Source organism: Marmota flaviventris, chromosome 1 (genome assembly GCF_047511675.1).
Source record: "Marmota flaviventris isolate mMarFla1 chromosome 1, mMarFla1.hap1, whole genome shotgun sequence".
Lineage (NCBI taxonomy): Eukaryota > Metazoa > Chordata > Mammalia > Rodentia > Sciuridae > Marmota > Marmota flaviventris.
The window spans coordinates 172,912,278-172,938,660 of record NC_092498.1 but is presented as its reverse complement, the minus strand read 5'-3'; the positions used below and the strand labels follow the sequence as shown (position 1 = coordinate 172,938,660).

General features: G+C 38.7%; 1 protein-coding gene and 1 pseudogene across 3 annotated transcripts in view; both read left to right on the top strand.

Annotated features, from left to right (window-relative positions):
• Fhit (fragile histidine triad diadenosine triphosphatase) overlaps positions 1-26,383 on the top strand; it is a 1,433,463-nt gene that overhangs the window by 103,883 nt on the left and 1,303,197 nt on the right. The gene's annotated exons all lie outside the window — the stretch shown is intronic.
• LOC114105003 (large ribosomal subunit protein bL35m-like) overlaps positions 6,308-26,383 on the top strand; it is a 29,987-nt pseudogene continuing 9,911 nt past the window's right edge.

Here is a 26,383-nt window from a genome sequence, read left to right as displayed (position 1 = left end):
TTGGATGATTTCTATCAGTAAAATATATTTTTTAAAATAAAATACATTTTTAATATCATGTTTTCTATTTGATATATTTTAATCATTTAAAACCTGTTGGGATCTTTTCCCTCAACCTGTATCTTCACCATTGTTTAGGCTATCATTAGTTTTATAATTTTGTGGGCAGTGAAGGGCAATAGACAACACAGTTGAGAAACAAATATAAAATTTGTTAATGTTAAAAAAATTCATCATGTTTGGTAAAGAAATTCAATTTTAAATGCGTTGTAAGGTATATATTATTGATATTACTAAGATAGTGGGGAAAAGCTTGAATCTACCTTTAAAAAATTGTATTTTAAGAGGTGAATATTTTGCCTTTTTTTGGTCATGCTTCAGAGATTTAATTTTCCCCCCTAAAGTATGGTCTTAAAAGCTGACAGCCTAACTTTAAATGTTAATAGTTACTCCTGATATATTTGGATCATTCCTTTTGTATGGTTTAAGAAAGTCCTAGGGGGAAAAAATGTTAATTTACAGGTAACTTGTCAAATAGTTTTCATTTTAAATAGATTTAAATATTATATCATACGATTATTTTTTCTTTTTCTATGTCACTTTTATAATGATCATTTTTAGTGGTTGTACGGTTTCTTACACATTGTGTGCCATGAAGTATTGAAGCACATTGAAAGAATTTTAGAGATAAGCTGGATCATCTTTAGTTTCTCATTTCAAAGAGGAGGTAAGGTGATCCCTCCCAGTTAGAGGTCTGAAGTAGAGTCCAGGTATCTTTTTCCCAGTTCAGTGATTTGACCCACATTCAAACACATCATTGACTGGATTCATTTTGCATACAGTTCTTAGGAGCACATCTGTGATCTAAAATGATGCATAATCACATTCTTCTTGGAGGGAAAAACATAAAAGGTGGAAGTTTAGTACAAAAGCTTACTTTGACTCAGCTGCCTAAACTTTTAGTATCAGGGAGAAAAGGGAGTTGGAGTACAACCTGGTATTTCCCATACTTAAGAGAAAAACCAAAATGGGAAGAAAGATATAATCAGAACCCACCACCATCCTATTTCAGCACAGCATGTAATTCTCACTTTAAAAAAGAAAAGTTTTTTAAGAGAAAGCATTTTAAGATAATATCTCCATGAGCCATTTCCACAAAAAGCAAGTGAAGCTTGACTCCTCCTGAGAAATTGCTTTGCAATTGTGAAGGTGCAGAGAGAGCCCTGGATCCTGAGGAGGACTGGTCACGTGAGGGTGTGTGTGAATGAGCTGATCTGCGTGAGACCTGAATAGTAAATGAGAACTCACTGTGGGGCTGGGTAGTACTAGAGTCATCATGGAGATGCAGTTACCAAGGACTGAAGCCCTAGGTAACCAACTGCTGTATTGCTGGGAGCTGGTTGAAAACTTAGTAACTGCTTTTGAGAAGTGACATTGCCATTACAATTCTGAGAAAGCTGGAGTTTCCCTTGGATCAGCCAATTGATGAAGCTATAAATGACCTCCTTTTTTTTTCCCCCCCAATTGGTGAAACACAAAGCAGAGATCACTGGTCCTAGATTTCTTTTTCTTTTCCCCCTGAAATTGTAAAGAAAAAAGAATATGAAGCCACATCCAGTGTGACAGCATCTGTGTTCGGTTTCTGAGAAGTATTCTCCCTGTTTCTGTGGAGTGGCTGGGAGAAGGTGCTTGGCACTGACATTCAAATGAACGTATCAAATATCTCTCTGGGCTACAGAATTTCTTTATCTGATATTGCCACAACAAGCAGCTCAGAGGTGTTTGTCTGTATCACTCTGGGCCTTTTATATTCTGACTGTTGAATGAAGGGACCTCAGGACTAAGACTTTTCTTTGAAAAAGAGCAGTCCATTATCCGTGTCTTTGAAGCTCCAAAGTGAGTACTTTCTACTTGGATAAAGTGCCACAATAGGTGGAAGGAAGCAAAGACAGCCTTATAAATTTCCCTGTGCTCAAGCAGACCTATTGTTGTCTTTATTAAAATTATGCCTCCAAGCAGGTGGTACTGTTCTCAGTGATACTTCTGAGTTAGCTTGAAAGAAATCACTGGAAACTTCACAGGTCTGGAAAACAGTTTAGACTGCCTTGAGAAATGTGCAAGAAGATCACAATTGCTGTGCATGCAAGGTGCATTGGACAGATTTATTGTCATATTTTAAAACTTGAAACTTTGGCAGTTATATAATAAAGATAAGTAAGCTGGTTGACATCAACACATGCATTCTGTTTGTTCTTTGTACATCAGTGTACCTCCCAGGGAGGGCTATGACCCAGATTCCATATGCATTCAAGACTTTCATTAGATAAGAATGACATACACTTATCATTAGAACCTACTAATTAAAGCAAAAAGTGACATTTCAAAGTAATGATGCTCCCTAGTGTCTTAATGTAAAATACTCCCTAGTCTATTTTTAATGAACTGGTATGCCATGGATGTTTAAAATATTATTTTGTTTTGAACTTGTGTTTTTATTATTTTCAATGGTGGTGATGACCAGCAAGGTAGAATATTATTCCAAATGAAGAAAGAAGGAGATCAGAGAGACCTGCAGGGGCTTTGGGCTTAAATGGCAGTCACATGCCAGGTACCTCCAGGCATTCTTGCATTCTTTCATGCAGCATTTGATTGCATGCTTGCTACTTCCTACCTCTCTGCTAGATTCTCAGGATGCATTGGTTACTAGAACACAGATGGTCCTACCCTCTAGGAGCTTACTTCCTCCCTTTGATTCTGTACCAAGTATTATTTCTTTGACATATTTTGCATTGGTTATTCAGAGAAACTGCCGACCTCTGTAGACATGGGGATAGCTCTGAAAAGCTGTCCTTTTGTAATGAGAAATTTGTATCTACTTCCATCAGTAAATAGTGAATTCAGGCATGGACATTTCTACTTGACACCCCATCCCCTTTTGCCAAGGAAAGGTGTTTCCACAGGAAGAAGAGTGTCAGATAACTGACCCACTGGAGATTACCTGGGAGAATTTATCTGAATAACAATACGAGCCTTGCTTGCTCTGTGCATCCTTTTGCTACCACTGTTCCTCCCAGAAGTCCACACCCATGCCCCTTTGTTAAACTCCAGACAAGGTTCAGCTATCTTGTATCTCTTTGTGTTTCAGACTCAGGTGCTTCCTGGACATGTAATAAGATTTGTATGTTCTTTTTCCTGTTATCTATTGTCAGTTTATTTCATAAATTTAATTATGGATGCTTCAGAGGGTAAAGAGTAAATTTAAAACTTCCCTGCAGCATCATTAACAGCAGAAAGGATAATGTGTCCAGGGCTGGTTGTATATACTCCTCATCAGTTATTGCAAATTTTTAGATATTTTTAGTTGATAGTGAGTCTCCATACCAATACTCTAATTTTTTTTCTTACATTCACACCTTTGTCAGCTAAATTTGGATTATAAGTTCATGACCTAGTGCTATGTCTAAAGCCCCACTTCTCTTATTGGTATACTGTTGGCACTGTTTAAATGTTCATTCTCTGCTGTGTACCTCACTCCTCCCCCCATTCTAAATCATAGCAGCACTGATCACCAAGACCTAGGGTTTATATTATGAATCGATATTACTCTTTAAAATGTCACTGGGCTTTGTATTTTTGAGCCTTGTTGTGAAAATTTGCTAACTAAACTAGTTGTCATTGGCTATAATAAATATAGGGAGGAGAGTCCTCTTCCTTCAAAATCATTACTTCCTGATGGCTTTAAATCCTCAAGTAACTAAGAGGTTGACCTCTTCTTTAGCTCTCTCCCTGTTGAGAAGAGAAGCATGCTCTTTCTCTGTTAACAGAAGCTGTGCGGAGCTCTCAAGGGGAGGTCAAGATTTGAACATAGACAAGCAGGGTACAGAGTTTTCAGGAGAAAGATAAGAGTCTTGCTAGAACAAAAGCAGGAAAGAGAAAGAGGAGGATTCGCTTTCTTTACCTCTTCAACAGCCTATGTCTCATCCACACATTTTCCCAGAAGTAAAAGCAAACAGATTATTGTAGTCATCATCCTCATTATTGTCATCTTTATTATCATTGATGTTATTTAGTTAGTATACAAATTCCTAAACTAGCAGCCAATATTATTTGGACTGTGTGAATGACTAAATAAGTCCAGAGTGTTTAGGCAGCTTGCCCCAAACCCCAGATCTGGTAAATGACATGGTCAGTATCCCTCTCCCACTCCAGGGTTGGCTCCCCTAAGAGTGCTTTTGACCTCTATACTCTGTCACCTCTCATCTTGTATTCTTTTTTCTGCCTTTTCTTGCACAAACAGCTGTTAAAAGCTTTTATCCTTATAGATGGAGATGAGTTAAATATTCAGGTTGTCTTTGATCTGTAAGTGAACATGGCTATTTTCTGAGTCTTTTTTTCAGATGAATTTTCTAAAAGTGAATTCCAGGCTTTCAAATGACTGTGCACAGTGATGGTGACTGATTTTAGACTGCTTTTGCTATTCAAATCCACTTAAAGTACCAGCATTCTTAAAGTGATGTATACCATAAACTCTACTTAGAAGATTATAATGCCATATATGCATGAGCAAGGATTCACTGTGTGGAAATGAGATTGCTCTTCATGCTACAGCAAAATTTATTGAAGCATCTATTATATATGTATCCTGCTATTCAAATTCTTAAAGGAAATCCTGGCTATTTATTTATTTTCCTGCCTACTTCTACAAAGGACTTGAGGTAGTAACTAGTATATTTTACTTATCAATGAGAGCTAAAAATTCAAAGACAGAATAATTTTATGAAAGAGTGATGTGAGACATTGATATTCATCCTGGAATTGATGTCTCTAAAAACTAGTTCTAGCATTTAGAGTTGGAATCAGATAGTTCTGGCTTTGATTCTCTACCTGGCTACTTTCTATGTGAGTTTGGACAAGGCTTATGACTTTCAGCTTCAATTTTTTGATTTCTAAAATAGGGGTAAAAAATAAAAGTTCCTTATCACCGTGTGAATTACCTAAGAAAATCTTTGTAAAGTTCAGAGTACAGTGTCTGGTACCCAGTAGTGTTCAATAAATGTGATGATAATGATAATGGAGGTGATTGTCATGGTAAAAGAACTGAAAGAGAAATTTTATGTGGAAGCTAAATGTTTGAATCTAACTAATTGTTCTTGTTGAGTGAAGATGGAGCCCCCACCTTACTCAGCATAGCCACAAAATACCAGTACTCAGATGTGTCCACACAAACAGTTCAGAGATGATAATTCTTGATTTGAAATTAGGGAAAGCAAGACAGTGATACAGTAGAAACATACCAAGGCAAGATGTTACAGTTAAGCATTAAGAGCTCTGCTGCTTTAAGTTCATATGATCTTATGTAATTTCTTAACCTTTCTGAGCCTCAGTTTCCCATTCTGTGAAATGACAATAGCAATACCCACCATGCTGTTCTGAGGACTACGTGAGAGAAATTGTTTGAATGGACTTTGGAGATTATCATGATCAGTTTGGGCTGCTATAACAGAGTGCACCATAGACTTGTGCCTTACACAATAAACATTCATTTCTCAGTTCTGAAGATTGGGGAGTCAAGGTTCTGGAAGATCTGATGACTTGTTTGCAGATAGCCATGTTTTCCTTGTATCATCTCAGGACAGAGAGTAGAGCTCTCCTTTTTTGAAAGTATTAATCCTACCCTCATGACCTAAATATCTCCTATCTTATACCATCACGTTGGGGGTTAGGGTTTCTACATATGCATTTGACTGGGGGTGAGGAGACACAATGGCTAACCAATAATAAAGATATACTGGTTTATAAACCTTGTTTGGAGATTACATTATAATAAACGTATATTTTTGTTTGTTTTTAGATTCTGGGGATTGAGTTTGGGGTACTTTACCACTAAGCCATATCTCGAGCAAAAGATGCTTTTTATTTTGAAATAGAGTCTCACTCAGTTTGTTGAGGCTGACCTTGAACTTGTGATTCTGTTGCCTTAGCAAGACTCTGAGTCTTTGGAATTACAGGTGTGTGCTGCCACACCCTGCAATAAAAAAATAATTTTGATGTAGAGTTGTAATTGGGACTTTATATATGCCCTCATAAGAGCATGCTGTTGTGATTCGTCTTTTATTTTTAATGATACAAATCCATCAGTTGATCTCATTTACTTGGAAATACTAGTGTGTCAGCATAACACTTTGAAGTCCAATGGTTGATTTTCTCTGGATACTTTTCCACTTTTGATTTTGGGATGCTGTGCCCATGTTCCTTACACCCTGGCAGGCAAGAGGAAGCACTAGTGTGGCAGTAGATTCAGTAGGGTATGAATCTACATCCCAAATTGGGAGCTGATGAAGGTGTGCCCCAGAGCCAAGCCACGTTAGCCCAGTTAGAAGAATATGCCGACTTCAAGCCACAGGGCCCAGCAACGAACTGCTGGAGAGCAATTGCAGCCTGTGGAGTGGCCTGTTGTGCCACCATCGTTCCTGTCAGTGTCACCATCATCACCATTAAGCCTTTATTAAGTGCTGGTGTGCAGAGATCCCTTAGGTGTCATTGCAGGCTGATAGGCAGCTTTGTGTTTTAAATAAGAGCTGTGCTCATGTCTGTGAGTTGAGAAGGCCCAGCCGTAATCCAAGGCAGGCCCGCATGCATGGCCATATGGGTTCATAAGAGAAGAGCTGGTGGCTGTTCATGTGTCAGCTCAGTCATGGCACCTTTCTCTAAGAACTGCCCCCTTCTCACCTTCAAGGATGGGAACCTCTGGTGGTCAAGTTTTCCCCTTGGCTCCCATGGCTATGTCTGAGTAGATCACAGATACACAGCTGACTAAGGCTGAACTAGTCAGATTGTTTTTCTCAGAAGTTAAACCTGGGACTAAGACATGTGGAGATACTGAATGGATGGGTAAATGTGGGAGCTGTGTAGAGACTAATCTTCCATTACTTCAATACTCTTCATAACAACCTAAAAGGTCTTCTAATTCTTATTTTCATAGGAAAGAATTTGGTCATAGAAAGGTTAAGTAATTTATTCTAAGGTCATATAGTAAGTTAATGGCATAACCAGGAGTGAACCCAGATAGTATGAGCTCATAAGTTTAGCTATTATATAGCAAGAGAGAGAGAGAGAGAGAGGGGGGGGGGGAAAGAGAGAGAGAGACACCAGTCTTATGCAGAGATGCAGGTTAAAAGACTGTGAGGTGTAGCAAGGAAGGGGGAGAGATTGATTAGAGAAAAGCTGCCTTGATTCTCTAGGTCCAGATCTTAGAGACTGTACTTTCTTAACTTGGACTCTGAGAAGTATCTCTATGTCCTTACAAATAAATTCTTTGTGCTCAGAGTAGTTTCAGTGGATGCCTATTACTTGCAACCAAAGGAGTAAGTGACCATACCATCAGTTTGGTAAAAATGACAGTAGATCACCCACTGGCCTTTGTAGCCCCAGTTATCTTTATAGTAGCTGTAGGCAGTGTTCAGCCCAGTGGAGGAGAAAGGCTTGTAAACCAATGATTGGAGCATAGAATGACAAGGGCTCTGAAAGAGGTAAGCATTAAGTTGCTATAGAAACCCAGAGGCGTGGCAAAAAAAAAAAAAAAATAAGACTGTGGTAGGGTATAAGCAATCAGGGAGGGATTTCAGAAAGGGAGTAGTTGAACTGTGTTTTGAAGAATGAGTAGGATTTATCCATATGGAGAATGAATGGGAAAAAAGGTAGTGAGAATAGTGTGTGCACCTACCTCCTCCCAAATGAAATCTATGATACTTTAGGAAAGGCTAGGAATTCAGTGTGATGAGGAAAAGAAAGGGAGGAGCAGCAGGACATGTAACTTAATTTTTGGCTGGACCATATCTCAAAGGCCCTTCAGTGCAAAGCTGTGGAGTTTAGAGTTTATCCAATAAGCTAGCAGATCATTCACTCTCCCCTTTTCCCTCCCTCCAACACTAAAGTATTAATAGATTTTTGAAACAGGAAAGATGGCATTCTGACAACATTAAAGACAGTGTTGGGAGAAAACCCCAAAGAAACACATGCAGAATCTTAACACCTAATACTACTATTTTAATTTTTACACATTATCTTCCAGTTGTCTTCAAACATGCCTATTTTTGTCTGTGGTTGCAATCTATCTACATATCATTTTCACTTCCTGGTAGACCTACCAGGTTTTCTATGTTTCTATATTGTCCTGTTCTAATTACGATACTAGAATGATAATCTCTCCGAGAACCCACACTTCTACAGGCAATGCATTAGCTTCTGATGAAACAACAAGGTACAATCCAGAGATTCCTGCTTTTGAGGAACTGGGGATCTGGTATCATGGTGTCTGCTGAAGTATTTAGCCATATACATTTTAAAGCGTTGTTATTTTATAAAAGATGTGTTCAGTTCTTTGAGGGTTGAGTTTGAATCCTTTTCTTCTGTAGTCTTGTCCTCCTACCCCCAGCCCCCATCATATGTGCCCCATGGCTAACAAATAACTACATCTCCACATACCTTTTTTCATGCACTACTTATCTGGTCTCTTTTTATGTCTTATGCTTCATGAATCCTGAAAGCCATTTCATGGCCACTTATAAACAGGCTCCAAATCAAGCTCTTGAGCTGAGTTAATTTGATTATGAAACATTATCTTTATTGTGGCAAGTGTCCAGCGGTCATCATTGTAATAATACAGGCCTCCATAGCCTAAACTAATAACACACAAGTTTTATTCCAGGGATGGTGCATTGCCTAACCAGCTTCCCCAAGGCTGGCCTGAGTGTCTGCAAGATGTGGGATATGATCACATCTCTGGTTTTCCTTCCTCTGGCCCTCAGAGGATGTTGTGTGCGTCATCCTTTCTTCCTCCCTGTTCTTGTGTTAAAGAAAATAGGATGATTGGCCAAAATTGCTCCTCAAATTAAATTTCGCCTCCTATCTCCAGAAGGATCATGAGCCTCCAAATTAAAGATGCAGATAATTTTGCAATCAGATTTCCATTTTGGTCTGTAATGAATTTAAAGTCTTTATATGCCTTAGTTTTTCCCTTTATAATGTTTTTTTGTTGACTGAATTTGATTCTGTGGTTTTGATGATATTTTGTTTTTTTTTCCCTCTAGTCTCCATATTTCAAAAGTTATCATATATATGTTTTTTTTCATTTCTAGTCTTTGTATGTTTGCTGAAAAGATAATGATTAATTGGTATGAATAAAAAATTAGGGAAATTCATTCATTCATTAAAGAATCTAGAAGTGCTTCATGTATCCATATAATAAAGATATAAATAGGATAGTTAAATAGAACTCTGTTCTCTGGGTTTCCTTATACCTGGTTTTACCGTGTGTGTGTGTGTGTGTGTGTGTGTGTGTGTGTGTGTGTGTGGGTCCAGGTGCACAATTATGCAAGAATGGATTATTGACCCATATTCCTAAGATGAAATAGGTTGCTTCCTGATAGACTATAAAGGCTTTAAAAACTTTCCAATGCTCAGTTTCCTTCTTTATAAAATGGGAGTAATAATACTTGTAAATATTTATGGTTACAGGATGATTTATTTAATGAGACCTACAAAGTGCCTGGTACATAATAAGTACTTAATAAACATCAGTGGCTAATATCATGGCCTTTGCCCTGGAGCAGTGTAAATCCTTCTTTATGATCTTAACTTTGAGCTGTTACTAAGTTCTTAAGTTCATATCTTTATAAAAATGCCATAAAGCACTGAAAGAAAGCTTAGAGCTTAGACGAAATCCCCAAGCCACTCTCTCTTAGCAGTTCTTCCTCTATACCCAGCCTTACAGGAACGATGAGTCATTTCCTCCTACTTTTCACCAGTCCCACCTTTGTGACAGATGCCCCTGCTGGCCATTGCCATGGTCCCTCTGTGAAACCATGGCTAATTTCAGCTGCTTTTACTAGTTTTGTTCAAGTCAGCTTCCCAATTCTAGCTCCTACTTTTCTGCTTCTTCCCCAGGACCTTCTTTCATGCTGGGGGACTGCTTGACCTGGGCTGAAGAGCGGACTGATAGCATGGGGAATAAGTGCCCTTAGCAGCTACTCTCAACCATTGGGCATCATTTGAACCTGAAAACTCAGTCTCTAGCCTTCCACAGTCAAGGTGGACTCCTTTCTTCTCAGGAGGTCCTGGCCATATTAAACCCAGTGGAAAACACCTTTATCTTGGCTTTTACTCCTTCCCTTTTGCATTCCCTATTTCCTCATTCCTGCTTCCTGGAACCATGTCCTAAATATTCTTCTGTACCTAAGTCCTTGTCTCAGACTCAGCCTTCAGGGAAACCCAACCCATGACAACTCTGAAATCCTGCATCTTTTTGATGCTTCTAGGCCTCTGCCCATGTCATCTTTAGCTCTGGGTCATTTCCTCTGTGACTGGGAAGGGAGAGGTGAAACTCTCCTTTGATCTCACTCTTGTATCCTTTGGGCCTCAGACTATCATATCCTGTCTACTGCTGCCCCTCCCGTGCAGAGGGCTCTACTCACAGTAGAAGCTCAATGAATACTTGATGAGTGAAAGAATAAATTATTCTTTCTTTTCTCTTGAGTGATTTTTAGTTTCCTTCTGCACACACCTGCTGTTCTTATCTTTGGTGTCCTTTTAGCTTTTCTTTGGAAGTTCTGAGGTCTCTGCTTTAGAAATAGACAGTATCATCTAAATTTCAGAGCCCACCTCTTCACTAGGCCTACAAGCCAATTTTCAATCCCTTGGTGATATTGGATCCTGTTGGGTACTTGATGTTTCCTGAGTTCTACCTTTCTTTTGCTCTCTTAAAGTCCAGCCCTCTCATACTCCCTTGGCCCAGACTTTTTTTTCCCCAACAGCATTTTTTGCTGGCTTGTGTAGCTGACTTGATCCCATTTTTGAGCCTTTTTTCTCCTGAATAAAGCAATGACTCTCATTTCTTCAGCTACATAGATGATTTCTAAATATGTGATCTCCAAGAAGTGTGTCACATTAGATTGGGTAGAGAGAAGTGATGGGAGGGGAGGGGAAGGGGGGATAGGAAGGACAGCAGAATAAAATAGACATTATTATTGCTGTATGTATATACGTGACTGCATGACCAATGTGATTCTGCAGAAAAATTAGAAATTAAACTCCATCTGATTCAAATGTATGATATGTCAAGATCATTGTACTGTCATGTGTAACTAATTAAAACAAATTAAAAAAATATGTGATCTCCAAATTGACTCTCCTGAATTCCAAGCTCTTGGAACTCTCCACTGGAATTCTTGCAGATACTTCCAGTTCATCTTGTTTAAACTGGAATTCATTGTCTTCTCCCTGTATTTACTTTTTTTGCTTTTTCTACATCTTGTCTTAGTTAAAGATATCACCATCCACCTGGTATTGGAATATATATTTTTGACCTTAACTGCCTTCCCTTGTTGTTTTCAATGAATAGTTTTCAAGTTCCTACTGTGAGCCAGGAGCTGTGTTAGATGCTGAGAATACACGGACAGCAAGGTAGACCTCAAGAAGCTTATTATCTGAGAGCAGATGCAGATAATGATGTGATTTCTCACTTAAATACAGTGCTATAAACTGAGAAAAATGACGTGAAGGAAGAGTCCAATGTGTTATGTGAGCAAGTAACAGAGAGACCTAATTTTTACTGTGGATTGAGGCAGCTTCCATTAGGAAGTGGCAGTTGATCCCAGATCTAAAGGGTGAATAGGAAATAATTAAGAGAGAGAAAATCTTTGTTCCTTATCACTCTGCATGCCTCGTCCCATTGTTTCTACCTGGGAAAAGCCTCTATTTTTCTATTTTCTGTTCTCTTCTTGGACCACTGCAATTCCCATATCTATCCCTTATTCCCCTCTTCCCTGAAACCTCCTATCATATCACCTGTTCTGCAGCCATTATAAACTCTGCAGTTTGCTAAAGGACACATGTCCTTATAGGCTTTTATGTTTTGGTTCATTCATTTATTAGCCTTGAGTTCCGTTGCACCTGGCCTGTCCTACTGATCTTATTAGACCCTGCATAAATCTCACATCCTTTGTGAGACTTTCCACGAGCCATTCTCTGTGTCCCCATATTTTTATTTGCACCTCTCTTTATAGAGCTCCCATCTGTTTACCTTATATTAACTTAGATGTTTGTCTAGAACATGTTTTCCTCTGGGATCAAGATTGTGTTGTACTCATCTCTCCTTTCTCAGGGCTTGAAATATAGCAGGTGTTCAGTAAACATTTGTAATTGAATTGTCCATGTGTGAATAGGGGAAAGGAGGCAAGACACAAGGGTAGGGGAACTGAAAGAACAAAACAGACTTTTCTAATAACAAGAACTGTTGATCCCAAGCAGAGCTCTTTCAAGGCATATAATAGTCCAAGCAGACTAATAACTCAGTGTCGTTTCTGCAATCAAATGAATTAACAGATTTGAACATTGTTTCTTGTGGAAGACAATGTCAGATTGCAGTGTCCTGGTCTCCATACCCAGCTCAGCAAAATGAAAGTCCACTGGTTGTTGGACCCACCCCAAGAAGGCATTTTATTGACCTCAACAAATTATTTCTTTTACTTCTCCCCACCCCTTGGAGCCAGGGATTAACCACTGAGCCACATCCCTAATGCTTTTTTCATACTTTATTTAGAAGCAGGATCTCACTGAGTTGCTTAGGGCCTTGATATTTGCTGTGGTTGGCCTTCAACTTGCAATCCTCCCAAAATGCTGGAATTGGAGGCATATGCCATCGTGCCCAGCTCAATGGAGTATTTTTATACTAAAACACAGTTCCTTTCTTGAAGAAAGTTCTGGTAAGTGCTATATTCTTTATTTTGTTACTTTTCTGGGGATACCTTAGTACCTAGTCTAGATTGGTACCCTAAGTAGCTGCTGGCCAGTCATCTTGTTAATCCTGCTCTCATGCTGAGGAAGAAAGACTGATGTGTAAAGGTCTTAATCAATATTACACCACTGATTTATAAAGAATTCCTGCTCAGTCTTGGCTTGTACCCATTTAGCAAAGGCATCTTTTTTCTGTTTTCAAAATTGTCAGAACATTGCTGTGAAGTGCATGGCAGAGGGGGACTCATTCGGTTCTAGGCTCTAGCATGTGATATACAAGTGGCAGTGATTGAGAGCTAAGACAGCCTGGTGCCTGGCTGTCTTGCAAGTCTAGCACCTACTCATGCCATCCTCTCCTGAGCAAGGCTGTGGGAGTGTTCAGGGGTGTCCACAAGTGTGTGTGTGCGTGCGTGTGTGTGTGTGTGTGTGTGTGTGTGTAGGAGGTGTTTCCACTCAGATAGGCCACTTGCAGTCTTCACTTGAGTGTGTCCAGGAAGGAAAGTATGTAAATAATGCTGAAAGGTGGGTGCTAAGATAATTAATGTCTTTCTGCCTATTTGAATTTGCCCCTGGGGATGGTAGTTCACAGATGCTGATGACACTAAAAATGCAACAGACTCTTGGTAGTTGCTAAAGCACAGGGATGTGGACTAGGAGAAAGATCATTTCAGCTTTCCTGAGTACTAAGTACACCCTGTGCCAAGAACTGTGTGGGTGCTGAGGGAACCAAGGTCAATATCATATAGTCCCCACCCTTGAGGAGGCATTATTTTTATCAACAGTTATTTAAATCTTTCTCAACTCTAAGGGTCAGTGGAGGTGGCATTTTGGGATTGGTCATTTGGAAAATTCTGATTTATGTCCTGAATCTACAAACCTTTCATTGAAACTTGGCCAACAAAATTTTATAAAATGCTTTATATAGCATTTTGTAAAAATGCTTTCAAATATATTTTTTCATTTGAACCTCATACAGGGATGGATCGTTATTTTTGTTTTAATGATGAGAATTATGAAATGCAGAGGGTTGAGTATCTTATTATAGTTCTTTCAACCTTCTGTGATCCTCGATCTCCTGATTCATTTCCTCTTTACTCAGTCACCTCCCTGCCTAGAAGATCTATCATGAATTTGGATTTTTCCATAACTGTAGCTTTTATGTATTTCAAGCTCACTTTTCTCCTTCTATTTCACTTTTGTGTATTAAACATTAAATGCGAGTGACATACTCCTCTGTTTACATGCCTCTTATTTATTTCCCCTAACTGGCTTGTCTGCTCCTTTCCTTCTCTCCCCTTCCCTTCCCTGGGACAACTTAATATTTGTCTTTTCTGGTCTCACCATTTTTCTATTCTCCCTAGTTTCTCTGAGTGATGATAATGGGAATTAACTAATGATCAGATGACTTCTTTCTGTTTGCTTGGTTTGGAGTGGAGCTGTGAATTCAGAATTATTGAATTCTTGGGGGAATAGTAAGAAAGTTGAATTGAGAATTTTATACAAAAGCACTAAGATTTTACTTTAGGGAAGTTTTCCTAGCACTGAGTGACAGACTTATGAGTAACATGACACAAGAAGTTGCACCACCCAGAAATGGCAGAATTTTTTTTTTTTTTTCCATTTGCAGAGGAAGACATTGACTCTGGACATACTTATATCAAAAGATAAAATTATAGCAAAAATTTTTAAAGATCTCATTTTTGTTGTTGTTGGAGATTCTAGATTCATGAAGCATTTTATTCTATGAGGTAGAATGAATAGTCTGATAAACTGAGCAGAAGAGGTTGGATTTATAGGGGGAAAAAGGCTAAAGAAAGCAGAAACAGAAAAAAACAGTGATTATTTCAGTTACTTTCCTTACAAGGTTAAAACAGAGAAGAATTCCTTTTTAAATAGACTCTAGTTAACTGGAATCTTCTATTTCTTAGGAAGACTGACCCCTTTCAAAGTTCAGTTTGATTTGCTGTCATTTAGCACAAATTACTCCATTTTGGTTTGGTCTGGTTGGCTAGGACCTAGTATGGGAGGCTAGTCCAAAATAATGGCCTCTCCTAAACTTTAACAGTTAGAAGTAATTTCTTCCTTCTCTGACTTCCTCACATTTATTTGTACCTTTTTATTTTTGCATCACTTCTTATACTATATTTGAGTTATTTTTATTTTTACCATCTTTCTTGCTAGATTGTGGTCCTTTTGAAGGCAGAAGTGTTATCTGACTTAGTCTCATAATAACTTCAGGGCACTTCTAGCACACAACCTAGAAGATAGTGAATGATAAATACACATTTTCTGGGATTTTCAGAGACTGGTACTTTCTCCTTTATGTGATACTGTTTCATTTGAATATTTTACAGTAAGCATGTATTACTATGTAATCTGGGAAAAAAATGAAGGTATAAAAATTTGTTGAAGGATTAAATGGACAAGTGAATGATTAAGAATTCAAAGCTACTAAGAAAATTCAGAAACAAGGTATCACTTACTGAACATCTAAAGCACTGGTTTTCCAAGAAGTATAACATTTTTTCATATTTATTACCCTAATTACTTTTTTAGCATCTTTTTTTTATTATTAGTTGTTCAAAACATTACATAGTTCTTGACATATCATATTTCATACATTTGATTCAAGTGGGTTATGAATTCCCATTTTTACCCCATATACAGATTGCAGAATCACATCGGTTACACATCCACGTTTTTACATATTGCCATACTAGTGTCTGTTGTATTCTGTTGCTTTTCCTATCCTCTACTATCCCCTCTCCCCTCCCCTCCCCTCCCATCTTCTCTCTCTACCCCATCTACTGTAATTCCTTTCTCTCCCTTGCTTTTTTTTCCCCTTTCCCTTCACTTCTTCTTATATGTAATTTTGTATAACAATGAGGGTCTCCTTTTTGATGTAGTGGAGGGGCACAGTCATATAATAACTGAGATATTCAATCAAAGACGTTCAGCTCCTGATTCTATGCAGTTTCCCCAAACTTTGAAAATTTTGCTTTTGGATTTGTTTTTTTGTTCCGGTGTTCCAGAACGATTTTAAGGCAACAGAGGTTATTAACCATATTGATCTCCTGTGGTGTGAAAAAATGAGTTCAGCATTTCTCTTGGGCTCCAGCTCCAGAATAGAGCCAGTTCATCAGGGGAATCTGGCTCATTCATTCCTGAATTCATACATACTCCAAGGCTCTCATCCATTTGTGGTCCTTTACCCCTGTGAAATCTGTCCCCTAGCAGTCACAGTCTCATTATCTCAGGTTATACAGAACCAGAACAAAAACCAGTCTGGAAAAGAACATGTGTGTCTTTAAATGCCACAAGTTATCTTCTAATTTTCTAATTGTTCACGATTAGAATGATGTTAGTATTGGCAACCCTTTCCTCAAAGATCATGTGGTTTGAATACTTGTCTCTATGCCTAAATTGGACTGGGGATGCCACATTATGGATGAACACACATAGCATTTCTAGAAAATACAAAGGAGGCAGATGCTTTCCAAGATCAATACTTTGATTGTAGAATGCCGTAGTCTTGTTGAATTCAAGGACATTGTTTATTCTCAATTATTGAGGGATGTGAGGATTTGAGGGAACTGCAGATCAGCATGTGTGACATGATATATATGGTTCAGTAATGCCTCACCTGACCTTCTTTCATTTGCATCTTAGAATTTATATAGGTCACAGTGATTGGAGCTTGCTATTTTTGCCAAAGTAAGAACATATTTCAGGTAGGAAGCATGTATGGGGCCAGTACTCAATTTATGCCAGTAAACACTTTGAATGGCTTTCAAGTTGAACATTTGGAGAAGAGGAAAAACAGGTAATAGATAACCTTGAATCTCCCAGAATATACATGGACAATTTAAAAAAAAATTTTTTTCAAGAGATAAGCCTTTCCCTTTTGAGAGCCTGCAGAGTTTATTATTCTTTTCAATCTTAAAACATCAGTTAAAATCCCAGTAGTGCAGGGCTTGAAAATCAAGAAACTAAAGAGGTCTCATGTGATGGCTGCTGCCATTTTGGGATAATACTTTCTTTGGCAGACAAAAAAGAACACCCAGCAAGGACAGGCCCACATAAAGCCATGTGAATGGGACAACTTCATAAAGTATATGTAGCTGATAGAATAATTAGAAATGGATTTGGGCTCTGGAGATGTAGCTGTCTTTATGTAATTACAAGTTAGATTTTTTAAAAAAATTAGGGAAGAATTCTGTCTTGTCCATGGCCCAGCTGTGTCAGGGCAGCGGGGTAGATTGCAGACAGGGCAAAGAAAATGCCTAGAGACAGACAAAATGGTTTATTGTTCTTTCTGTTTTTCTTTGGTAGTGGGGATTGAACTTGAGGGCATTCGACTACTAAGCCACATCCCCAGCCCTATTTTGTATTCTATTTAGAGACGAGGAGGGTCTCACTGACTTGCTTAGTGCCTCACTTTTGCTGAGGCTGGCTTTGAATTTGCGATCCTCCTGCCTCAGCCTCCTGAGCCGCTGGGATTACAGGTGTGTGCCACTTTGCCCAGCAACAAAATGGTTTATTGGAGAAATCAGTGACTTATCCAAGCAGAGTTCAGTGGCAACAGGCTGATAGCACCTCCATCCCTCACAGTGCTTTGCCAAGCAACAACTTCTCTCCCCTGCTGTCTTTTGTCTAGTGGTGGCCCACTGGAGGAGTGACAGCATGCCCGTCCCCACTCAGAGAGGAAGTTGTATGTTAGGCTGCAGAAGCAGTGACATCATCAACATTAGCTTGCTTCGTTTGCTTGTAAGGTCAGCATCCTAAGGAGCAACTGTCCTGGTGTGCATGCAAGGAAGTAGCTTTCTGCTACAGAAAATGCTAACTTCTCTTATTTCCAGTGTCCATAAGAGAGAGCCAGTGTCCTTCAAGATAACGTTTCTGGACTTTCCAGCCCAACTTTGCTCTCATTGTTCCCTTGATTTTGCTGTTTTGGGGAAAATGGGGAGCATCAGGGATATGGTGTTTTACTGTCTCCCTTTGCTTTAGGATACAAATGTTAACCTTTCTCAAATCCCTATGATCTACCTTGCTTTGTTATAAATTATGCAATTTAACCTCTGACATGTTTAAGAGACTTTTTAAAAAATATATTTATTTTTTAGTTGTAATTGGACACAATACCTTTGTTTTATTTATTTATTTTTATGTAGTGCTGAGGATGGAACTCAGGGCCTTGTACATGCTAGGTAAGCACTCTTCCACTGAGCCACACCCAGCCCCTTTTAAGAGACTTTTGTCTTTCATTATAATGGGGGAAGTAGAGGATTGGGGATGTTCAGTAATGTGCTGGATTGTATAGCGAGTAATTGGTAGAATCAGGATTAGAACTTGTGAATGTTTTTCTTCAAATTTGTTGGTTTTTCATTTATTCCCTGACCTCTCACTGTCTTATTTCAATCTTATTTTTAACAAGTAGATCCTGTGCAGTCTTTAATCTTTAGCTTGAGTTTATTCCTTTTTTTTCCCCCTCATTACTGTCCATTTTGGTCATAACATTCTTGCATTCAATAACTTACTGATTTTTTCCTTCAGATTTTTCAAATTATTCACATAAAACTTTGTGAATGTAGTTTTTAGTATGGTATTACATCCATAGATGTGTTCAATTAACCCTAGTGAACTTAAAAACCCAGTGTGTTGTCATGCAGACTTTATGTTCTACTTCAGCCTGTTTTTGTACTTTCTTGTTAACAAAGCCTCTTTAACAATCAACAAGCCTGGGCTGGGGATATAGCTCAGTTGGTAGAGTGCTTGCCTTCCATGCACAAGGCCCTGGGTTCAATCCCTAGCACCACACACACACACAAAAAAAAAAAATTAAACAAACCTTAGACATTTAGAATACATACACACATTTAGAATACGTTGTATGAAGTGAGAAATGTAAGGAGGCTCATTCTTAAGACATCTTATTGGTGAGAGACAAAACTATCAGGGGCCTCTAGTTTCTATGCATTTTCAGGTGTCCAATCCTTTATCTGTTGTGATTATTGCAGTATATCTTCCTGGCATTTTATTTGCCTATTAATTTTATTTTCTATGCTATTTAAGAATCTGAGATGCTTATTTCACCAGTACAGGTATTTTGTATAACATTCCTTCTGGGGGTTGAACTGTGCCCTGTCAAACAGTTAAGTGGCAGAATAAAATATGCCTGACCATGGCAATGTCTGTTCCACCACCAGCATCTGACCATGCCTCTCTCCCTTCTTACTACCTTTGGGGTCAAGCTGCTCACCTGGATTATTGCTCCAGGTTTATGTCTGGGCTTCCTGTTTCTTCCCTTGCTCCTTTCAGTTGATTCTTAACATATAAACCAAGTGATCCTGTTGTAACATAAGTCAGAAAAGGTCACTGCTCTGTTTAAAACCTTCTCATTTCCCTCTGAGAAGAGGCCATAGTCATGACCATGGCCTATAGGGTCCTACATCATCTGCCCTCATCCTCATGGTGCTTTGACCTCCCTCCCACTTTCTCCTTTGCTAGTCCACTCCAGGCTCTCTGCTATTCTCTGGCTGGTGTTTCCTCCCCCCAGGATGCCTTATTCCCAGGTATTTGTAAGGCAGGTTTGCTCCTTCACCTTCCTCAGATCTTTTCTGAAGACTCCTCTGAGATCTACCCAAGCATCCTGTTCAGTTACAGACTCCATCACTGCCCACTGCAGGGCTCCTTACCCCACCATCCCAGCCTGACTTTGTTGTTTTTAACAACACTTACTTGTTGCAATCTAAAATGGCAAATATTTTTTTCTAGTTTATTCTGTTTTATTGTTTGGATTCCCCAACTACAGAAAAGACACAGGAGGCGTGAAGACAAGCTTTTTGGTTTTGGTTTTGCTTTCTGCCTTGTTCACTACTGGGACCTAGTACTTACAACAATATCCAGCTGAAGTGGATGCCTGATAAGTATTTGACTGAAAACGTAGCTGTGAGACTCATGTGTGCCATAGAAGGCCACACTGGACTCCTTGAGCATTGTGAACTTGACTGATTTACTCATTCCATAAATCCTTACTGAGTGCTTGTCGTATGCCAAACTACTAGCTATGTCCTGAAGATGCAGTGGCCCTCCTGGAGCTTACTGTTTAGTTGGCAAGGCTGCCATCCATCATAAATAAATGTATAATGATCCAGTGCTTACTTGTCTGGAGTATGGCTAGGAAAACAGGGGAACCTGACTCAGGATTCCCTGAGGATTTCTTGTCTAGCTTTAATTTATGAACCTTCCCAGGAGCCAGGGATGAAGGTTGGACTGCCACCTCTACTTACGTAAGTCCAGGGAAACCTTCACACAGCCTTCTCACACCACTGTGATTTTTACATCTGTACATCAGAATCACCTAGTGGATTTGTTAGGATACAGATTTCTGGGCCTCATCCCTAGAATTTCTGATTCAGTAAGTCTGGAGTAGGACCTAAGCATTCATGTTTCTGGTGAATTGATTGGGGATGCTGATGCTTCTAGTCTAGGGTCCACAGTTTGAGAACCACTGAATTATAGCTTTGGCCTTGCATGACTTTACATGAAAAGGGTAGGCTTACACTGAGGCAAGGGTCCCAGAAGACTTCTAATCTTAGAAAAGAGGTCACCTGCAAGGAGCTTTGCAGATGATTAGGGTTGCTAAAAAACAAAGGACAGCCATGAAAAAATTGGAGATAATGCCCTTCCCACCCTCTGGCACATCCACAGATTTGAAAAGTTTATTTATTTATTTATTTTAATTTTGATTTTATTTTTTAAATACATGACAGCGGGATACCTTACCCATATAGAGCACATTTTTTCATATCTCTGTTTGTATATAAAGTATGTTCACAGCAATTCATGTGTTCATACATGTACTTTGGATAATGATGTCCATCACATTCCACCATCATTGCTAGCCCCCTACCCCCTCCCTTCCCCTCCCACCCCTCTGCCCTATCTAGAGTTCCTCTATTCCTCCCATGCTCCCCCTCCCTACCCCACTATGAGTCACACTGCTTATATCAGAGAAAACATTCAGCATTTGGTTTTTTGGGATTGGCTAACTTCACTTAGCATTATCTTCTCCAACTCCATCCATTTACTTGCAAATGCCATGATTTTATTCTCTTTTATTGCTGAGTAATATTCCATTGTGTATATATATCACATTTTCTTTATCCATTCATCAACTGAAGGGCATCTAGGTTGGCTCCACAGTTTAGCTATTGTGAATTGTGCTGCTATAAACATTGATGTGGCTGTGTCCCTGTAGTATGCTGTTTTAAGTTTAAAGGTTGATTTAATCCCTACTATTTTTTCCTTGTGAGAAGCAAAATACATTTTGCCTGGAGTGGTAAACTTTGGGTCATTGACTTTGAAGTCCAGCTCCACCCCTTAGGCATTACAAAGCTACAGTGCACTAGAGCTGGGGTGAACTGGAAGTGGAGAGTGCTGGTTTGGCCTTTGAGTTGATCCTACAGAAGTGGTATTTTTCAATAATTTTTCAGGTGGTGGAAATGGTATTTGCTAAGAGTGTTCTGAGAAACTAGATGCTGCAGTCTAAAGTTAAGTGGTATGTGCTTTCAGCCACGTGGGCTCCTCCCCAGGCTCTACCCCACTGAAGACTTGTCTAAGTGCTGGCTGTTTATTATTTACTTAATACCCTGAGTAGTGTAAAATGGGATACGTGATAACCACTTCACAGAGTTGTGGAGACCAGAGAAGGTTAAGCATGTCAAGGGTTTATGACTGCTTGATACTCCAGAAATGTTGCATATTGCTGCTGCTGTTTAAAAACTTTCCTTCAAAGATTCCCCTCCTCCCATCCAGCTTCCCTTTCCCCACTCTACCACCCAAGAGAATTCTGATTGCCCCACAATCCTCTACCCTCTCTTCTACCTGGGGCATTTAACACATACTTTTAAACAGTTTAAATTTAATTATTTCATTGTTCACATCTTGACTAATAGAGTTATTTGTGGGCTGAGGTGGTGGCTCATTGGTACAGCACTTGCCTAGCATGTGTGAGGCACTGGGTTCAATCCTTGCTACCACATAAGAATAAATTTAAAAAATAAAGAAAATAAAGTTGTTTGCTAGAATAATTTTTCTAAAACTTTATAAAACAGTACCCAATTTTAAGCCGCTTATTAGAGTTGAATGGTTTGATTTTTTCAGTGGTTTTGGGGGCAATTACTTCTAGTTTCTTCCTACATACTTGTAAATTTGCAGATCATCCATCAAGGTAATTGAGGAACTCTTTTCATAAGATGATTATGTATTTATAAGAAAAAATGAAATTAAAAGCAAAACATAAAACTTTTTCTTGATCTTTTCTGTTAGTTTGTATTGTACTAAAATGATTTTGGGGGTCTACTGCATCTTAGGTTTTCAAGTGTTCATATGTCTCACATGAGGTTGTTTTAACTTCTGTTTGGTATAGCAAAAATATTTTGATTGAATAGGTTTAAATATAAACTTGTTCATGTACTCAAATGCATTAATCTTTTGCTTTTTTGTTCAGTAAAAAAAAATAATACTTCTTAAATTGAAGTGATTTCTTATTCTTGTGTCTAAATCAGTTTTTCCATGGATCTAATTTTTTCCCCAGTTTTTTTTTTTTTTTTATAACTCCAAGGGAAAATCTTTCCTTTGTACTACACTAACTTCACACTGTATTTATATTAAACAATATTCTTTGGAGAAAAAAAGGTTTGGTATACTTAGTGAATTATGTACCCTCCTGGAGGCACTGCAGACTGTTAATGCTCAGTGGAACCCAGCGGTTGTAACTGATGAAACATCAGCATGGAGGCTATAAAATAAAAAAGAAGTAATTGGGGACATGTTGGGAGCTGGCAAATGGAAAACACTAGCAGATGTAGCACTGCAAAGAGAAAAGAAACTCTAAAAAATTGCATTTACTACAAGAGGAACTGCACAGATGGAAGATAGAAGTTAATATTTCATTCTGAAAGAAAAGTGGATTAGAAATTATATTTCCATTTCTAGTACTTAAAAGAAGTAATACTTGAACTCTCACAATTAGCCATATTAAAAACTACTCTATAAACCATATATACTTCAAAAGGACATTTGTCAGTGAGGTTTCCATTGCCTCAACACACAGTATAAGCCCTACTGGACCCAACACGTACCCATTTGCAAAAGTTGGTTATATAGGCTTCTTTCCCAATTCCATGGTCAGTGTTACCACGTTGGGAGGTTGAATGCCAGCCATGGTGAGAATGTTTACACCACAGAGTTTATCAAACACTACAATAAGAACACCCTCAACACCCCCAGCCAGTTGGCAAATATTTGTTACCTTGCTACTAGATCATTACCTACCCTTCCTTAGAATGGAGAATGGTAAGGATTGAGCCATGGGGTGGGTCATTTAAAAGAAAGCATCTCTGTCTGGTGAGTGTGATGGGAAGTGCTAGATCATACAGCTTCAGCCTCTTCTTAATGCTGAACTCATTCTGATACAGAGGCAGTGTCACACCAGTAGGTTTTTAGATATAAAATTCTGATTCTAAAACACATTTTGCTCCAGTACTATCCTCGACTCAGACTTGCTGTCTGTGTGCTGTAAGAGAAAACACAACTCCTTTTTTTTTTTGGTGGTATGATACCCATTTTTATCTACTACCTTCCTAACTTTTGCTTTCTGATCACATAGTTCTCAATGCTATGAATTGTCAACCTGAAAAGAACTGTTAGCTCAAGAAGAAACCAGACCCTATTGGTAATATGTTATTCACATACTTTTTCTTTTCCTGGTCTCAAGAATATTCATATTCTGCCATTAAGTAAGCATAACATAGTGGAGAACAATAAGAAGCAGATTAAAAAAAAAAAACTTACTCCATGCCTACCTTCTATTCCTACTTCTACAAAGGTATTTTGGTCATCCTCTTAATAATTTTCCTGTTAAAATCAGACCATTTAATAAAACTAATGAAAAAGTCCTACTTTTGAAGACCAAACTCAAAGCATTTCTGTAAATGAGAAGGATCTCAACATTTTAGGTAGGGACAGCTTATTGAGAATGTCAAAAGAGAACATACAGTTCAACCTCTGATTCTTAATCTGTTGTTACATGAATATTTCTCTGTAGCCTTTTGGAGTCAAGACACAGTATTCAAATATAATGTTTACTCTGTTAGAGGACTTGACCTATGGGTTGTATTTCTGTAGTGACCATTTAATATCAAAAGCCTTCTGGAATCTACATGCCTCAGACACATCTGAACACAATAGCTAATGCTTATTGAATGTTTGCATTACCAGTGACACTGAACTAAGTGTTTTAGGGACTAACCCATGATAATATCATATAATACTTAAAATACTTTGAGTTTGATATTATTTTTATTAACTGTATTCCTAGGTGGCAAACCAAGACTTTGTTATAAAATAACATGCTATGGGTAACTGGTAACAGCTAAGAACTGAACCCAGGTCATGATACTCCTTATAAATTAGGGGTTGTATTAATGAGGGTTCTCCAGAGAAATAGACCAATTGAAAGGTATTGATTATAAGGAATTGGTTCAAATAATTATGGAGGCTGAGAAGTCCTGTAATATGTCATGTGCACATTGGTGACCCAGGTGAGCCAATAGTATAGTTTCAACTGAGTCTGAAGGATTGAGAACCAGGTGAACCAATGGCGTGGTTCCAGTCTGAGCATGGGGACCTGAAAACTGGAAGGCTGATTATTGTAAGCTTCAGTCCAGGAGCACAAGACCTTCTGCTCTAGCATAGAAAGAAAACTCCCTTCTTCTGCCTTTGTGTTCTCTTGGGGACTTTAACAGAGTGGACGATGATGTCCAGTCCTATGGTGAATATGGTCTTCCTTTCTTAGCCTTCTGATTCAAATACTAATTTCCTCCAGATACACCCTCATGGGTACACCCAGAAATGCTGTTTTACCAGATATCTGTACATCCCTTAGCTCAATCAAGTGGACACATAAAATTAACTATCACTGTATCTGTAAGGAGCTAACCTATCATGGATGACCTGCCTGGCCATCCATGGACACTGCTCAAGTGAGAAAGAGTTTGCTGTAAAAGAAGCCTGTTATAATCAGTGAAGGAAGAATTCAGTGTAGTTATCAGGTGATCAATTATAAAAACAGGTAGAGGGCTGGGGACATAATACTCAGTAGTAGAATGCTTGACCCCCAGCACCTCAAAAAACAAAAAACAAAGCCAGGTGTAGATTTTCAGTTGCCCCAAAGGGAACTATACCACTCTTCCCTGCAACACTGTAGTGAAAGAGTCTAATGGTCTTTCCTGGTCACCATTCATCCTCTATTGTGCTGTTTCACACAGAGTGAGATTTGATTATCTCCAATAACATTGGTAGAATTAGGGCCAATGTTATTATAAATATCAGGGATAAATACTTGTAAATGGGCATCATAAGTGATGATAATGATGATAACAAAAATTATTATTGATAAATAACATTACAGAGAACTTAGCATGTGTAAGATACAGATCCATGTACTTTGCATTTAATTCTCACAACACTACAGTAGGTACAATAAACCCTATTTTACAAAAGAGGAAACTGGCACACAGACAATCTCCTGTGATAGTATCTTTCCCAGAGTTACAAGATAGAAAGTGAGGGAGTTGAGGGCTAAGCCCTGGTAATGTGGAGCTGGAACCTCTATCTATAACCCTACAGGTGTGCTACAGAGTCCAGGTGCCATGAAAAATGATGTCTTTAAAATGGAGACCATGATCAGTTTGTATGCAAGAAACTTTTCTCTCTTGGTCTGGATTCTGGACAGAGGGTGGTGTGTACATAGTCTCAGTTTAAATTCTAGACTCCAGAGCCAGGACTGTCTTTCCTTAGTTGTAGCTCTAAGTGAACATGGGTCTTTCTTGTTGTGCTCACATCTCAAACTGCAGGTGGTGTCCACTGAGACCAACTTCCCTTGGAATCTTGAGGAAATAGAAATAACCAGGGGAAAATGAACAGTAATTACCTGGCATTAAGTTGAGACCTTTTGTGTGAAAGGCATGTGAAGATAGGCCTTTCAGCAACTTAATGAACCTTATCACGGACCTTCAGCTTTTCTGAATAAATTTGGAGGTAATAAAATGTTGGACCTAGCTTTCAAACCGAATTATACTGCAACATTATTTTGAAAGACCTTTGGAACAAGTAACTGAAAGATTTTTCCCCCCTCCTCCCTGAAGATAGAATCAGTTTCTCCTTATTAATCAAAACCCAGAGTAATTTCAGAAGACAGCCAGTAAATAAAAGTACTTAATGAAATGAAATAGAATCTGATTTGTAAAAATGAACTCACAGGAACTCTGTATCTCATTTGCCATTCATAGCCTTGTTCATTCATTCAGCAGATGTTTTATAGCCTCTCCTTACTGTGGGCCAGGCACTGAGCTAGGCACTACAGAGAACATGACAAAGGGGACACAGACAATTAGCAAAGGTGTGTATGGGGGAGAGATAGAAAGAGAGAGAGAATGAGAGAACATAATTAGAGTTTTTGAAAAGTGCTGGGAAGGAAATTATAGGAACCTGTATTTAGGAGTAGTGATCTATACTCTACCTAGGA